This window comes from Protopterus annectens, chromosome 11.part0 (genome assembly GCF_019279795.1).
Source record: "Protopterus annectens isolate FY-2018-M chromosome 11.part0, PAN1.0, whole genome shotgun sequence".
Taxonomy (NCBI): Eukaryota; Metazoa; Chordata; order Ceratodontiformes; family Protopteridae; genus Protopterus; species Protopterus annectens.
Window position 1 is genome coordinate 58,006,676 of NC_056745.1, and position 16,459 is coordinate 58,023,134.

The following is a 16,459-nucleotide window of genomic DNA, read 5'->3' on the forward strand; positions in this document are numbered from 1 at the left end:
TCTAGATTTATTTGGATACCATAAAAATTATAAGTAGTCTATTTATTGTTTTTATTTTCTTCTTGTTCGGTGGTAATATAAGACATTTAGTTATGTATAATATCTTTGGAACTAAAGACATTTTATTAACTTATAGCCTATCTTCAAATGAAATTTATGTTTTATTATAAGTATTAAGTTAGTTAAAGAAATTATTATGTTTTCATAGCTATAGTTTATGGTTTCTTTTATATTATTGAAATTATTATTGAGAATATTAATAACTACATGTAATAAATTATTAGATTCTTTACCCTAAAACAAAATATCTGTATTAACTGGATTTTTCTTATTAATAAAATATGATTAGATCCGGAACTATTAAAATGTAAATTAGACATTTTTTTTAAATGTTCTATTATTTTCTTAAGTTTTTCCAGTGTTTCCAGAGTGTTTTTAATTTCTAAAAGAATATAATTAGCAAATAGCATTATTTTGGATTTATATTCCTTGTTAATTCTAAGCCTAGAATTCTGGCATTTGAGTTAGTAAGAATAGCAAGCGTTTCAATAGCTAAATCAAATAATAAAAGGGAGAGAGGACAACCTTGTGTCATTCCCTTAGTTAAATTTATAAAATTTAAAGTATATGAACCTAATTTTACATATGCTTTATTATTCCTATAAATAAGTAACTTAATAAAATTTGAAGGGAAATCAAACAAATATAGTACTTTAAATAAATAGTCTCAATTTTAAGAATCAAATGCTTTTTCAGTGTCTAACCTAATAAAGACTCAGTTTTCCTATTATTCATCATGTCTATTAAATTAATAAATATTTTAATGTTATCAGAGATTTGTCTTTTATGAATAAATCCATACTGATCTAAATTAATTATAGTCGGTAGAGTTTCTTTCAGTCTATCAGCAAAAATTGACAAGAATAATTTATAATCTACATTAAGTAAATATATAGATCTATAAGAAGAACATTCTTGAGGATCTTTACTTTCTTTTAAAATTGGAGTTACTAGAGAATATTTTGATGATGGAGGCATTTGAACCATATCTTGTACTTTTGTCAAAACATTTCTCTGGATTTACTAAACTTCTGTGCAGGACGGAAGTGCTCATTTAGGAGCAGGATGGCAGTGCGCCATGCATATTAAGAAGGCATGCTGCCCGAGCTCCTAGGCTTACATGGAGTTTGTACGAGTGCAGGGGGCATGTCTGAGAGCAGAGCTCTCAGAATAAACATGCCCCTGCAATGTAGAACAACAGAAAGTGGTAAGAAATGAGCAAGACCACTCATAGGTGTCCGCATATCCCCACCAACAGTCCCCCATTTGTACAACAGCAACAGTACATACAAAGGAAATGAAGAAACACATGTATTTACATTTGTAAAAATCTGAGTACAGTTAAATATAGGTGCACAGGTGTGCCCATTGCTTAGCTATGGTTAAAGCAGCTTAAAAGGCTGAAGAGGATAACAAGGAAGATATATGCAATAGAATCATCACAGCAATAGTGTAGTGGGCAGAGCATTCGCCTAATGAGCAGGCATTCCTGGTTCGAGTCCCCCTACAGCACAATCGATTTTATATGGCAAAGCATGTTATAACCAATATTTTTGTTGATATACCCACTATGAACTGGAGTACTGCAGGAAATGCACATCTGCAGTATCAGTGTCAGAATGAATAAGGCACTAGTAAGCAGGTTTAAGCAGAAATGAGCAGTAGTAAGCATATGTAAGCACTAGTAAGCATGTTTAAGTGCATTTGCACAGGGGTAAGCACTGCCTACACAGATTAAGCAATGTGGAAGCTAACTGGGTAAAAGAAATTGTAACCGGAAGTTGACAGTGCTTACCACTGTGCAAACATGCGCACACCCGCTTACAACTGCTTTAAAGTGCCTTAACCACTCTGTATCCAATGGCAGGTGTCCCGCCCAGCAACAAAATAAACAGCCTCTGCAAGGCTCGAACTCAAGACCCTGTACATTACAATCACAGTAGTTAACCACTAAGCCACCATACCAGTACATAAGATTGAGGTATCAACAAACAAATCCTCACCACCGGAAAATCAATCTGAATATGAGAAAGGAATATATGTACAGGATGATGTTGTTTAACCTGCTACATAACATAAATATGTGAACTGGAGTACTGCAGTATGGCCAGATGTGAGGTGTTATTGTAATAAAGTGTTGAAGCCCCCAGGACTCCATACAGTGTAAGTACACATGAATCACAGATACCAGACACATATATAACATGTAACAAACAATAAATTAATGCCAAAAGGAAAATATAATGCTAATTAAATATTAAGCAATGCTAAGCATTGCACAGCTCAGCATACTAGGTTTAAGCAATGTGTAGGCTGGCTAACTCAATCTGCCCAGTGGTATACCCCTTTAAGCAATGCCAACATTAGGTAAGCAGTTGTGCCCATAGCTTAGCCTTTTCAAAACCATCCAATCATGGGAAAGTGTGGGAAATCAGGTGTAATTTAAACCCCACAGGTGCAAATACTTTCCATAACTGGTTGCAGCTCCCTACTGTAGGCAGAATGGCTAGAGTTGGGGAAGGCACTCGATTTAGAGGGCAGCACTGGGGCACCCTGGAGTCCAGATTCATGGTATGGCTACTGGTAAAACACCATGAGCAAATACTACTGCAGGGCCAGTACCAGGGCTCTCAGTATAAAGTGGAGGCCTGTGATAGTCTTGCCCATGACGTCTCCAGTGCCACTGGTATCCCTCGGACTGGTAAGCAGGTCAGGCATCACCATGCTGACCTGAAGCGGCAGAGGGGGTTCTCTTGGAGCAGTGGATTCAAGAATCAGGGCAGATGGCCAATGCCCCAGCACTAAGTACCCATTCTACTATGTAGATAATGCTTGCCTAGCTTGTGTATACTATGGATAGGTAATGGCTAAATATCACTGTATTTCCCTGACAGCTGCAGATGAGCAGGCTATGAACTAGCAAGACCATGCTGCTAGGCTGCAAAGGCTGCATCACAAGGTAGGTTAGTTATAATCTTGCATGTACTGTCATAACAAATAAATATAACAGATCTAGAAAATGTACCAGTATAAAAATGTATTGTGTGTGGGATGTACTGAATAAACTAGACAATATGGCAGGAAGACTGTCATATAGGCTGTGTGGAAATAAAGGTGTAATATCTTGTGAATAAAAGTATAACCCCTGGAGTGCTTGTGTACATCCTGCTGTCATATGTTGTTGTAGTGTTGCATTCTATAAATAGTACTGTTGTATTAAGCAGTGTTACCCACACTGTTGAACGCAGATAAAATGTGTAGGAGGTTCAGTATAACAATGCTGAAAGTCCCAAGAGGTCAGTCATATTGTACAACTGTGGGAGACTTACACAGAAAACACTGGAATGCTTCCCACCAATTCCCTGATAGCACAGTGTACTGTGATGCCATCTGTAATATTCTTTACCACACACAGCAGGGGTTCGAGTCCCGGGAGTGGTAGTAAATTGTATGCATAATCATACCCCACAACTGTACAGAGTTTGTGAGAATGTTCAGATAGAAATCTGTATGCATAATTAGACCCAACTGTACAGAATTTGCTAGAATGTTCAAATTGTAAGCTGTAAGCATAATCATAACCGTCAACTGTACAGACTGTGGCAGAAGGTTCAGGTAGTCAGCTGTATGCATAGTCATACCCCTCAACTCTTCTCATCTGTCCAGCCATGTCTAGATAAATGGACCAATTCTGCTGCCCGGTAACCTGTTCCCCTGACATATCAGTGTGATGATCCAAGAAATGTAGGCAGCTTCTCCTGACATATAACTGATAGTCAGACCTGTACATAGTCAGAGAATGTATATGAAAACAAACCTGTCATTGTAGCATCCCACCCAAAGTGTATGACAGCTAATCTCAAAATATGTCACATTAACACCTGAATCCTGTCAAGCCGTGACCAGAGTGTGTGCAATAACAGATTGTTAGGTATGTGCATAACACCAACATGGAATCTGGGAGTATGTGTAGAATTTGTCAGGTAGTGTTAACACTGATTTTCTCAACATCTATATCAGGTAAGAAGTGTAGACTGTAGGTACAACACAGTTCACTTATATACTTGTCTACAAGAATGGAATCTGGGAGTATGTGTATAAATTGTCAGGTAGTGTTAGTGATTTTCTCAACAGCTATAACAGGAAAGAGGTGTAGACTATACGTAAGACACAGTCCATGTAGATACTAATCTACAAACATTGTACAAAGTAAGGACAGTGGGTAGTGTAATAATACATGTAAGGGACAGATCACTGCAGTGACTAAGAAAGTTGTGAATACTACAGGGATATATTACGTGTTAATGGGCCTCTCTCTTACCCCCACCATATGTGTGACAATAACCTAATTACACACCTCAGTGGGTACGTGTACACTCCAAACTTCTGTCGGGACATATGTCCTATTGGTTTATACATATTCACATTTGGTTCTATGCATGTGCCATGTTAAAATACTCCTATATTGGTGGCCTGTTGCCATCACTGAAACCTGCATGCTGTTGTAGTGGCCACTATTGTCCCGTATATGCATGTGTTCTGCTTGCTCTGCAACTGTTGTAAATCTGATTTCTTGGGTTAATGGGAATACCTATGCATGCTGTTATAACTAATCCTGAATGCTGTTGTCTATTACTAACTGATATCTTTCTTAAAACTGCAACACCATAGCTTGTATGGGAAGGCCAGTCCCAGTGGACCCACCTGTCCCACCTCAGCTGGCCATGGCACCGGGCACCACCTGGGACCTCCTCCTCTGTTGGCCCTGCGCCACCTTTGGGTGGAACCACCGCAGGGGATGATGCTTGGCCCCCCCCAGGAGTGGGGGGCGGAGAGATACCTGTCACCCACCATCAGATCTGGGCCATGGTGCGTAGTGAACTCAACAAGGAGATTTGAGACAAGCTATGCCAGCTTGAGGGCCATGTGGCACAATTAGAGGGTGAGCCTGTCTCTCCTAACCAGCCCCCAGCACAGACACCTTTGGGGCCATGAAGGTTCAGTTGTGACTGCCCATGAGGTGGGGACCTCAGTCCCACTGCTTCCATTTGGGGGCTCAAGGGCTTGTGACTACCAAACACCCATCCCCGTGCAAGGTGTTTACCCCCCACATGCATCATATACTGTCCCTGTATGCATCTTGTTTGTCTTGTCTGTTAACCTACCTAACCTACCTCCCCAAATATACCTACTATTCCTCCCCAACATCCCACTCTCTCCTGATTAAAAATAAAAGGGCAATCTGTTCCCAAATAAAAATCTCGCCCAATACATAGCTGTCCATTTCACAAACATGTCCACTGGACACATGTAATCTGGTCTAAATGACATCACAATGAATTATTGTCCTCACCCCCCCAAGGTCTTTGTGTCCAAATCTACCACAAAATTCAGTGTATATGCACAGCTATAGCTGTAGAAGAAATGGGCAGCTATGGACCTTTCCTACACCCTTCCTGCACATCCCTGGATATTTTCCCTACTGTCTTTCCCTCTTTGTGCCTGTTTTTCACCACTGTCCTATCAACCCCTTTTTCTTTTCTTTTAAAGGAATTAGCATGAGGGTAAGTTGGAGTAAGCACTTTTAAGCAGCAGTAAGCAGGTCTAAGCCTGTTTTCATGGGGGTAAGCTATGCCTACACATGTTAAGCAATTTAGAAGCTGAGTGTAGGAACCTGTAACTAGAAGTTAGCAGTGCTTACCTTCATGCAACCCTCCGCAAACCCGCTTACAACTGCTTTAAAGTGCCTTAATCACTCTGCATCTAACGGCCTGTATTCTGCCCAGCAACAAAATAAACAACCTCTGCAAGGCTCAAACCCAAGACCATACACACCATACACAAAGTGATTTACCACTAAGCCATACCAGATATATGCAAATCTGATGTTTTCAGAAACATAATATCCAGCCCAGTCATGCAACAGTACAGAGAATGTATACCAACATCTAAATGTATGTGTGTGTGTAAATATATTAATATCTAAACAGATACAACATATCTATATATGTGTGTGTGTGTGTGTGTGTGTGTGTGTGTATATATATATATATATATATATATATATATATATAAATAAATATTAAGAAATATATATATATATATATATATATATATATATATATATATATATATATATATAAACATATATACATGCAAATGCTGACATCTACACATATATATGTCAACACCTATATGTCCACATGTACACAGCAAGTTACATATATGTACGCAGATATATATTTCTGTATGTATATACAGACATAGTTATAAATATACTTCTCTCCCTCTGTTGTTGTCGCGGTCCGCCTCTCCCATTCCTGCTCATAGATCTCTCCTTTATAGGTAGAGGAAAATTCAAGCCTAAAGGGCCAGTTCCTTTTAAAAAAGAAGAAGTTGGATGTGCTGATGCGTTTTTAATGTTGGAGGTTTCATTTTCTGCTTCGCGATGTATTTCAGCGCTTACTTGAAACGTCATCTTCCTTGCTCCAAGATTAGATGTCACCAGTGCATTCGAAACATCAGACTTCAAGGCGTTTGCTCTATCACCAACACAACCACACTCGTCATCACGACTACTCCCGTCTGCTTCCACTTGACCAATCGGTATCTCTCTAGAAGTCGAATTTTGTACAAACTGAATTCTCTCATTTACTTGTTGGGGCATTGAATCAATATTAGGCGCCATACTATTATGGTCATTTACATCACGTGGCCAAGTGAAGATATGGCCCAACGAGAAGTCCTTCCGATCTCTACAAAGCTTCTTTAATTTAATTTGTAGAAGCTTTCTGGCATATACTGTCAGATTCTCCATATCAGTCATAGGTTTAAACAGTGCTTCTGTAGTATAAGTTTTACATATGTCAGTATATTTTTTCTTTATACTGCCATTAGTTTTTATCATTTCTCTCTCTGCTGCCGCTACTAGCAGCTTTAAATACCCCAAGCTAGTGTTTATATTTAGTTGTTGCCATTCACTTAGCAATATGGAGTCACACTCAGTCTGTGCAGGCATTTTGAGCACTCTTAAACCTCGAGGTATAACATGTTCTGTTAAACAAGCTTCTAAATGAAACTTCTCATATCGTACCCGTTTTAGTTTATATAAATCTTTTTCTAATGAGAAAATATCACTTCTCATGGATAAAAAGTCTATATTAGAATGTTCTGTCCCTTCAATGACCATATCACTTTTCAAAAGTGGATTTTCTTCTTCACTCACCTTGGATAAAAATAATTCTAAGTTGTTTTCAGTCCATTTCAGTTTTAAGCCCGGTGTATATTCAAGTTCTATGTTATCCATTTCAGTAGGCATAACTCCTGAACTTTTGGGTAAAAAATGCAGAAACTTCTAAATGATACAAACCACCCAATGTTACAGGCACCTTTGCATAAAAGTATTCCAGAGTATCCACAAAATAAACACAAAGTCCATGAACTGCAAAGGTGAGGCTTCAGAACAGCAGCTTCAGTTTTGTAAAAAAATATACTCCAAAACAGCAACCTCAGCTTAATAAGATGTATACTCAAATTTCTCCAACCACAGAACAAAGATCTGGATTCCACTCGGCTGCAACACAGTTTTATTGGTACACAAGCGCTTTCACAAACAGCTTCTTCAGGTGTATAACAGCCATTAAAATACACACACCTTATATAACACTTAAAGTCAGTCACATGACTCTGCTTAACCATTTTTAAAGGCATATATACACATTCTAAGTGTTACTTTCTTGATCCACTCTTACAAATTCTAAACTTATATAGTATAAAAAATATAAAAAATATATGTTAAAAGCATACGTAAAGTTCTAAAAAATTCAACATTCACCTATTCAATGGTCTCTTTTTTAATATTGGTCTTATAGGAACAGAATCATTCAGTCCATGCCCTGAACTAGCCCTTAACCTAATAATCCATTCAGCTTCTTTTTCCTCAGTCCTTGCTTTTATATCACCCCCTTATATCAATGAATGTTCTACATAAGACAACAAATTTAAAAACATGTTGTTCATTGGTAACTGACACATGCTTCGCTAGTGCATTAAAACTGCTTCTTTTCTTAATGTGATATAGGTGTTCTCTTATCCTATATTTTAAAAGACGATCTGTTTTCCCTACATAAAAGTTGTGACATGCCTGGCAGATAGCCAGATATACTACATGTGCTGTATCACATTTCGCATAGGTTCGCAGATAAAACATCTCCCCTGTGTCAAGCTGTTTAAATTGTGAATCATTACAAATAAAACTACAAAAGTTGCACTTGCCACATGGTCTACTGCCCTTTTCATTTTTCTACCTTTCAGTTCTCTGTCTATACAGAGCCTACTTTTTAAATTCTTCTTATTTTTAAAGCTAAATTGTGGCTTTGTGCCTACTAACTCTTTCATTTTACAATCTGATGTTAATATATTCCAATGTTCATTTATAATATTAGTGCACAGCCCAACATCTCTTGTATAATTTAAACACATCCTTACATACTTGTGAGTCACTTTCTCTTTCCCATTCACTAATTGTTTTGAGAAATATGTTTAGCCTTATTCTCTCTTTTACTCATCACATCTTCCATGTTTTTAGTTACCATTCTGTTATCATAGCCTCTATCTAGTAATTCTTTTCCTGTCAAAATTAGTTGTTTCTCATATTCTTCGGTTTTTACACTTAATCTTGACGCCCTTAGAAACTGGTTTAGTGCTACATTTCTGAATATAAAATTGGGATGCATACTATCTCTACTTAATAATTTGTTTGCATGGCAGGTCTTTCTGTACATTATTGTGCTAATCTTGCCTGTTTAAAACCAGATATATGCAAATCTGATGTTTTCAGAAGCATAACATCCAGCCCAGTCATGCAACAGTACAGAGAATGTATACCAACATCTAAATGTATGTGTGTGTGTAAATATATTAATATCTAAACAGATACAACATATCTATATGTGTGTGTGTGTGTGTGTGTGTGTGTGTGTGTGTGTGTGTGTGTGTGTATATATATATATATATATATATATATATATATATGTATATATATATATATATATATATGAACATATATACATGCAAATGCTGACGTCTACACATATATATATGTCAACACCTATATGTCCACATATACACAGCAAGTTACATATATGTATGCAGATATATATTTCCGTATGTATATACGGACATAGCTATAAATATATAAGCAAATATATATACCTATATAGGTATATTTGGCCATACATCTGTAGATAGCAATGGCAGATTAACAGAAACATATATGTCCACATGCACCGTTAATGGGGTTGAGAGGCCCTAAACAATATACGTCTTGTATGGATTGGCATACCCCCCCCCCCCCCCACAGCCAAACACATCCACCCTGCAATACACTGCCAGGTTTATTGTATTTTATTTGTATTATTTAAATAGGGATTTAAATTATTTTTCTTTTATTCTCTTTTTGTTTATATTTCATTCCCCTCTCCCCCACCCACTAGGTGGACCGACCAGGACAGGCCCATCCAACCCAGTGTCTCCTCGACCCATATTTTCTTTACCCACTGCCCCCCCCCCCACTGCACACACGCAGCTACCATCCCTTCTCTGGTTACCAGCCTGTAGCAACCACACCACCACACTTTGCCCACCCTCCACTCCTCCTCCCTTCAGGACACATCTTGTACATTGTCCTTACCCAAGTATCTTCGGTCTTCCACACACTGTAGTCCATGCACATATGAATACAGCCATGCTTACCTGTGGAGACATGGGGTTACCGCAAAGAAAGTCATCCAATTTTTGGGTCGTCCTGCATGGGACAAATTTTTTTTGGTAATAACAATAGACTTCACAGGTGACTTTGTTTACATCAATGGTTTTATTTTTAGGTATCACAAAGCATACGTGGTACACAAGGTTGCCCGGTATGCACACGATACCTGATAGGAACGTATAATTCAGGTATATGGGAAACACACGACCCTTGTATATACAGGGCACTACAGGTTCCCCTTCTGATAACTCAATCATATTCTAATGAAGATGCACACAGCACCTTGCAGGACCACTGGCCTCACAGTATTATTGGTTAAGAACTGTGGTGGTAATTTAAATAAACAGTTCAAGATATTGTATTTAAACAATGATAAAATGGTAGCATATAATAATGAAACATAAAATACACCAACTACTGAAGCAAATACACAACAAACGAGGAGCCACCAAGCTAGACAAATGATTCTTTGAGTTGTACACCAAACCACACACTTTACTTAAAATAAAATAACAAATAATCCACATAAATTCATGTAAGCGCTTTTGTTTAAACCTTGTTAAACTTCATCAGACAATTTTGAAAATCATAACATCACTTCCTTTTATACCATCTGAATCACTTCAATTAAAAACATAATCATAATTAATTAGCTCGATACTGCTGTTAATATACTATATTACTTTTTTCCTGAAAAAATGCAATTAATAATGAAAATCATAAAATTAAATGCTTAAATAAAATGTGCATCTACATAGCTGTTACATGAGAGGGACATTCAGGAACTAAATACCTATATGTAAAAAATTAATTAAATAGATTATCTTATAAAATGTGCATAATTTAAAAAAAAAAAATATATATATATATATATATATATATATATATATATATATATATATATGAATACATTTGTTTGTTTGTATCTTTCGGCTTTTCCTGGTTAAGGGTCGCCACAGCGGAACTCCAGTCCGCTAATGATTGGCAGTTGATTTTTTACACACCGGCTTGCCAGGCTTGATGCACAACCTTCAGGGAAGGTATGCCCATTCACGCATGTCTCCATGCAGAAGACGCTCTAGCTGAGAATCGAATCAGACAGCGTCTTACTGTGAGGTGACAACACTACCGCAGCACCACCACCGCAGCTTATATGAATAAATAAATAAAATAAATAAATGATTAATTAATACTGCATCTATTAATACCATATAAACAACCTGTTCTATGATGTATATTTTTACGCATAATTCTTAAAAAACATATATAAAAACATATATAAAAACAATTATATATGTAGATAAAACTTCCTATTTCTAACATGAAAAAATGTACTTGCTTTGATTTTATAGCACCAATGACAGGCCCCACATTTAGTCATACCTATATTTGTATGAATAGGCGAATATTTTACTTGTTTTAAAATTTCCTTAAAGCTTCTCACTTTCCTATAGACTATTGTGAGTTCGTCACTGATCTGATTTCTACAATGAGGGCTATCCAGAAATATAGTCCAATTGTCAACCAGTATGTCCCTAATTGAATTATGCTCTTGAGAGAAAGTAAGCACTAAAGCTCTCAAGAAGTTAGTCCCTTTATTTGACTTGCTTATTGCATCATTATTTTGACTGACATTACTGATGTTACATGGATTGCTCAAATTATGTGCCAGAATTTGTTTATCTAAGAAAGGTTTAAAATTACCTTTCAATCTCTTGGTGGTAACTTCCTGTATTAAAGTGTCAACTAGTACTTCTGGATAACATCTATTAAGAAACATATCACGTAAAAAATTGCATTCTTTTTCAGATTGATCAAACTTGGTCACCATCCGAGCAGCCCTCACTAATTGTCCTTTGACTACTGACTTTGTTTGGTGTTCTGGATGGTAACTACTATAATGCAAGAAGCAATTAGAGTAAGACTCTTTTATATGAGTAACTGCTATGTAAGCTTGATTAGGCCTGCCTTTCATAAAATGTACATCCAAATAATTCATAATTCATATATTCATTATTAATGTCCCATGTAAAGTTCAGGAAATTTGTATTGGTGTTTATGTATGATAAAAATTCTTTCAACATATCCAATGTACCATTCCAAATAATACTAATATCATCCTGAAAGCTATGATATGATTTAATGAAGGTTTTATATTTACTATTAAATACATAATTCCTCTCCCAGAAGGCCATAACTAATTTTGCATAGGCACCCCCACTTGGTGACCCCATAGCAATGACCTTTTTCTGCAAAAAATATTTCTTATTAAAAGTTATGAAATTATTGCTTAATACTATCTCTAAAAGTTCCATAATTAGGTTTATTAACTCATGTGCCATGTGATGATGCAATAACATTTCACTGACCCATTCTAGCCCTGTGGTTTGCGGAATCACAGTGTATAAATCGCATACATTTATAGTGACTAGAATATCATTGTGGCCAAACTCAATGTCATTCATGTACTCTAGAAAAGTCCAGGAATCTTTATAGATTTGTATTTCTTTTCCAAGTATCTTTTTAAATTCATAATCTATGTATCTTGCACATGCTGAAGTGATAGATTCTCTTCTATCAACTAATGGGCGCATAGGGGGGTCCTCTATGTTTTTATGAATCTTGGGGGTGCCAAAAAAATGGGATTCTGGGAGTTGTAATGTTAAGATAAATGTATAAATCTGCATTAATGCGTTCTTCTAAGAAAATGTAATTTATTTGTCCATAGATCTTTTTATAGGCAGTGTTCAACTCATTCAATGACATTTCTATATACATATCTGTATTCAATATATCATTTAATTTACAGTTGTACATCCCTTGTCTCATGACAACAGCTCCACCTCCTTTATCTGGTTTCATGATTCTTATTTTCTTGCTAGCTAATGCTTTCAGAATACCTTGTTCATCTTCATTTAAGGTTTGTATATGTTTTCTCTTTTTATTGAACATATCTAAACATTTCAATTCATGTTCACACATCTTCTCATACACCATTAACTTAAGGTGTAAAGGTGGATTATAAATGCTGCTAATGTTGAATTTATTATTCACATTATATATGCCATCTTGATATGGTAAACTAAAATTGATTTTCCTTAAGAACATTTTAATGTCAATCATAGTACTAGTAAAATCAAAAGACCTGGATGCCTGGACATCGCCTGCGCCACCCACACCGCGCTACTTATATACCAACTCCAAGACCACACTTCAATGCAGAAAAGGGAAAGTCTCCTTATCTGCACTGTACAGCGCCGTTGAAAGTCAGTCCTCGAACACTTAAAATTTTGAACATTTGGTCTCGACCCATGTAACGTTCAAAATTTTGAGCGTTCAAAGATTTGTCAGGTACCCCATATATGTGCATATGTATCTCTATCTGTATATGTGTAGACATATACTGCTCTGTGTATATATCTGGGTGTGTATATGTATATCTATGTACATATACACTCCCATCTATATATGTCGATATGTTTATTTATTATTATTTATTTTACATTTGTTAACCGGGCTAGTCTAGCTGGATATATATCCATTTTCAGTAGAGGCCCGGGGAGAAAAGCTCCACACAAATACAAGCAAAAACAAAAACGTATACAAAAAAATATCATTACATGATTAAAAAAAAGGATTAAAAACCATATGATACAGTATAGCATTTCAGAGATCAAAGACACTTCAGAAAGTTAACATAGAACATGTACTAGATGTACATGTACTGTGTACATGTGCAATTATCTATATAGATATCTGGCTAATCATATGTACATTTATATTCACCATATGTCCTGAACAGGGGGTGTAGCCCTACCCCAGCCCCTATAGTCCTACCTTCATAGTGCAAGGGGATGTCAGACATGTATAGCAGGTATATTAGCAGACTATAGCTACTGTAATAGGGATTGTCTTCACAGACATGGTGTGTGTGGGAGGTCACATCTGCTTTTCACATGTGCGCCATTGACTACTGACAGACATCCTAAAGAAATCATAGTGCAGTGCCGCTGCAAGCACATAATGCTCCTGTGGACTACAGCAGAGATATTGGCCAATAGATGTGGACATTCTGATCCACTCTGTACAGTCCAGAGGTATACACAGAACCCCTTAGTGCAGAACATGTGAACCAAGCCTGACAATATGGATGTTAACAGCCATGTAGATGAGTATAACGCATAACGACTGGTATACATTTGCCCCCATAGGTTATGCATTCACACACCTCTGTCTGTCCTGACACATAATAACTGCTGGTACAGTGGTGCCATGGCCACATACCACCCATGAGATACTGACATACATCTGTACAGCATCCCACCTCTCTGTCTGACATACATAACTGTTAAGGGAGGCCTGGCAGCTGTACATCTGGAAAGTATCTGGACATGACACCTCACTGGGTAAGTACACTAAGCTGCTAGGCATGTAACAAAGCACTGTGCAGGCTACAGGCAGACTGGCTCAACACTGGCCTACATCTCCTATGGGGGAATGCGCATGTACCTACATTTATAGCAGGCTCTACAGGCATGTCACAGCACAGGTTAAGATACACCTGTGTGAAAGTGCATAACTACAACTAATGTGAACACTGCCACAGCCACATATGGTAAGCTAGCATAATATTACAGTATATGGACTATCTGTTCAACACCATCCTCATATGTGCCACTCACACACTGACCCTACATATACTGGGTCACTACACAGTGTGGTTTGATACCTGTCTGTGGTATAGGACATGTGTGTGTATGGCCCTACAAACATGTAAGCCAATATGGTAACATACAGTGGAGCAGCATGTAACATCAGATAGGATGGGACCTAGGATGATTACATCTACCACAGTCTGTACACAGGCCAAGGTACATATTAACAATACACACATTGTCAGCATTCACTATAAGTACACAGACACCAGTACTGTACAAACAACCACAGAATGTCCAGGTCATGTCATTAAGTATAACCCCTACTGTACATAACACGTGTAGCAGTCTGATATCTCACTGGCTTGTTATCAGATATAATGACACTAATGATGGTGTGCAGCACATATGCACCTCTTAATGCATGACATATGTACAAAGGTTGACAGAGTTGTGGCTGGAAGCACATACACAGGGCTAACATTGACATGTTGCTGTGATAACTTCATACATTTACTGTTGTAACAGGGTTTGTTGCAACATATATCCTATGAGGGTTGTGAGGTCAGCAACTATCATGGCTTTCACCATCTATAGACTGCAATCCTCACACTACCTTCTGCAGTTCACAGATGGATGCTCTCTGGGTAATGCATGACACCAAAGGCACAACACCCTGCCCAGTCTTCAGATGACCCTACAGATGGGGATTCCTCATAAACATAGAACTGACATGGCAGGTATTAATACATGTAGTACAGCCATATCCACACACACCCTGTTAAACCAACATTACTCCAAATGTAGTATAGCAGCACTTACAGTCTGTAGTCAGGTCAGGCACATACCCCTCCCGTGTGTTGCCATGTTTACACAGTGCATGTTGCTACAGGTAAGTCCCCAATCCATCTGAGATGCTGTTTGTCAAACAACAGCTCTATTTCCTGCTCACAGTGAATGAAAAGGCCAACACCAAAATTATGTTCCTAGATATTGGAGTGTGTTTCCATGCAATTGGCTATGGAAATGTTACCACAGCTGTTCCACATGCAATCAGCTAGGGGAGAGCTGCAATTCATGCAGAGGCCATCAGCTGATCATGAGCATCACTTAAAATGCACATGCTGCTGCCTAAGAAAAGCAGGTGTAGGTCTCCACATCCACCAGTGAGGGAGTGAGAGAGGCAGACAGAGGCATTGACAAGTCAGGGAGTGGTGGGAGAGTAAAAACCTAAGCATGTTTGTGTCACACACCTACCAACACAGGTTATCAAACCCCTGATGACTATGTAGTGCTATCACAGCCCTATGCAGTTATTGGATGCATCACACAGGTTACCTGTTGTGAAGTCCTCAGAACATATATGTGATGGTGAGTGACATCTGCAACAGGGATATGGTAGCTATACGGTAGGTGATGTACATGTGCCTGTCCACATAAACAGGTGCCAGCATCAACACAGCCACACTCTTACAGGGATGCACACACATTGGCACACTTGGCAGGGTCAGGGATACAGCTCATCACTAGTGAGATTGCCACAACACATTACTGTGTAGGTATCACATGCACCACATGGGTCATAAGGAGGTATGGGAAAAAGGCATGGGGAGGTGTCTGGCATCAGACAGCATGCTTCAGTATGCCACTGGGGGTTGTAGTGAGTGTGGATGTGATCATATGCATAATACAACACACACACAAACACACAGGGTGCAAGTACTGACATGCATGGGTGCATTTATGCATGGGTATGTGGTGGACGACTGTGTCAGACTGCTATACAAGGCTAGGTGATGGGTATGCCTTGACATCAGGCCACATGACAGTGGTCTGCATTGGGGCTCAGGGCTGTGGTTTCTGCATTTGCCCACACAGGTGGGTATTGTATCCACCATCCAGTCACCTGGGTGACTATTACATGTGGCCAATGCTGTGCATCATTTGCCATGTATGTGTTCTGTAGTCCATGACA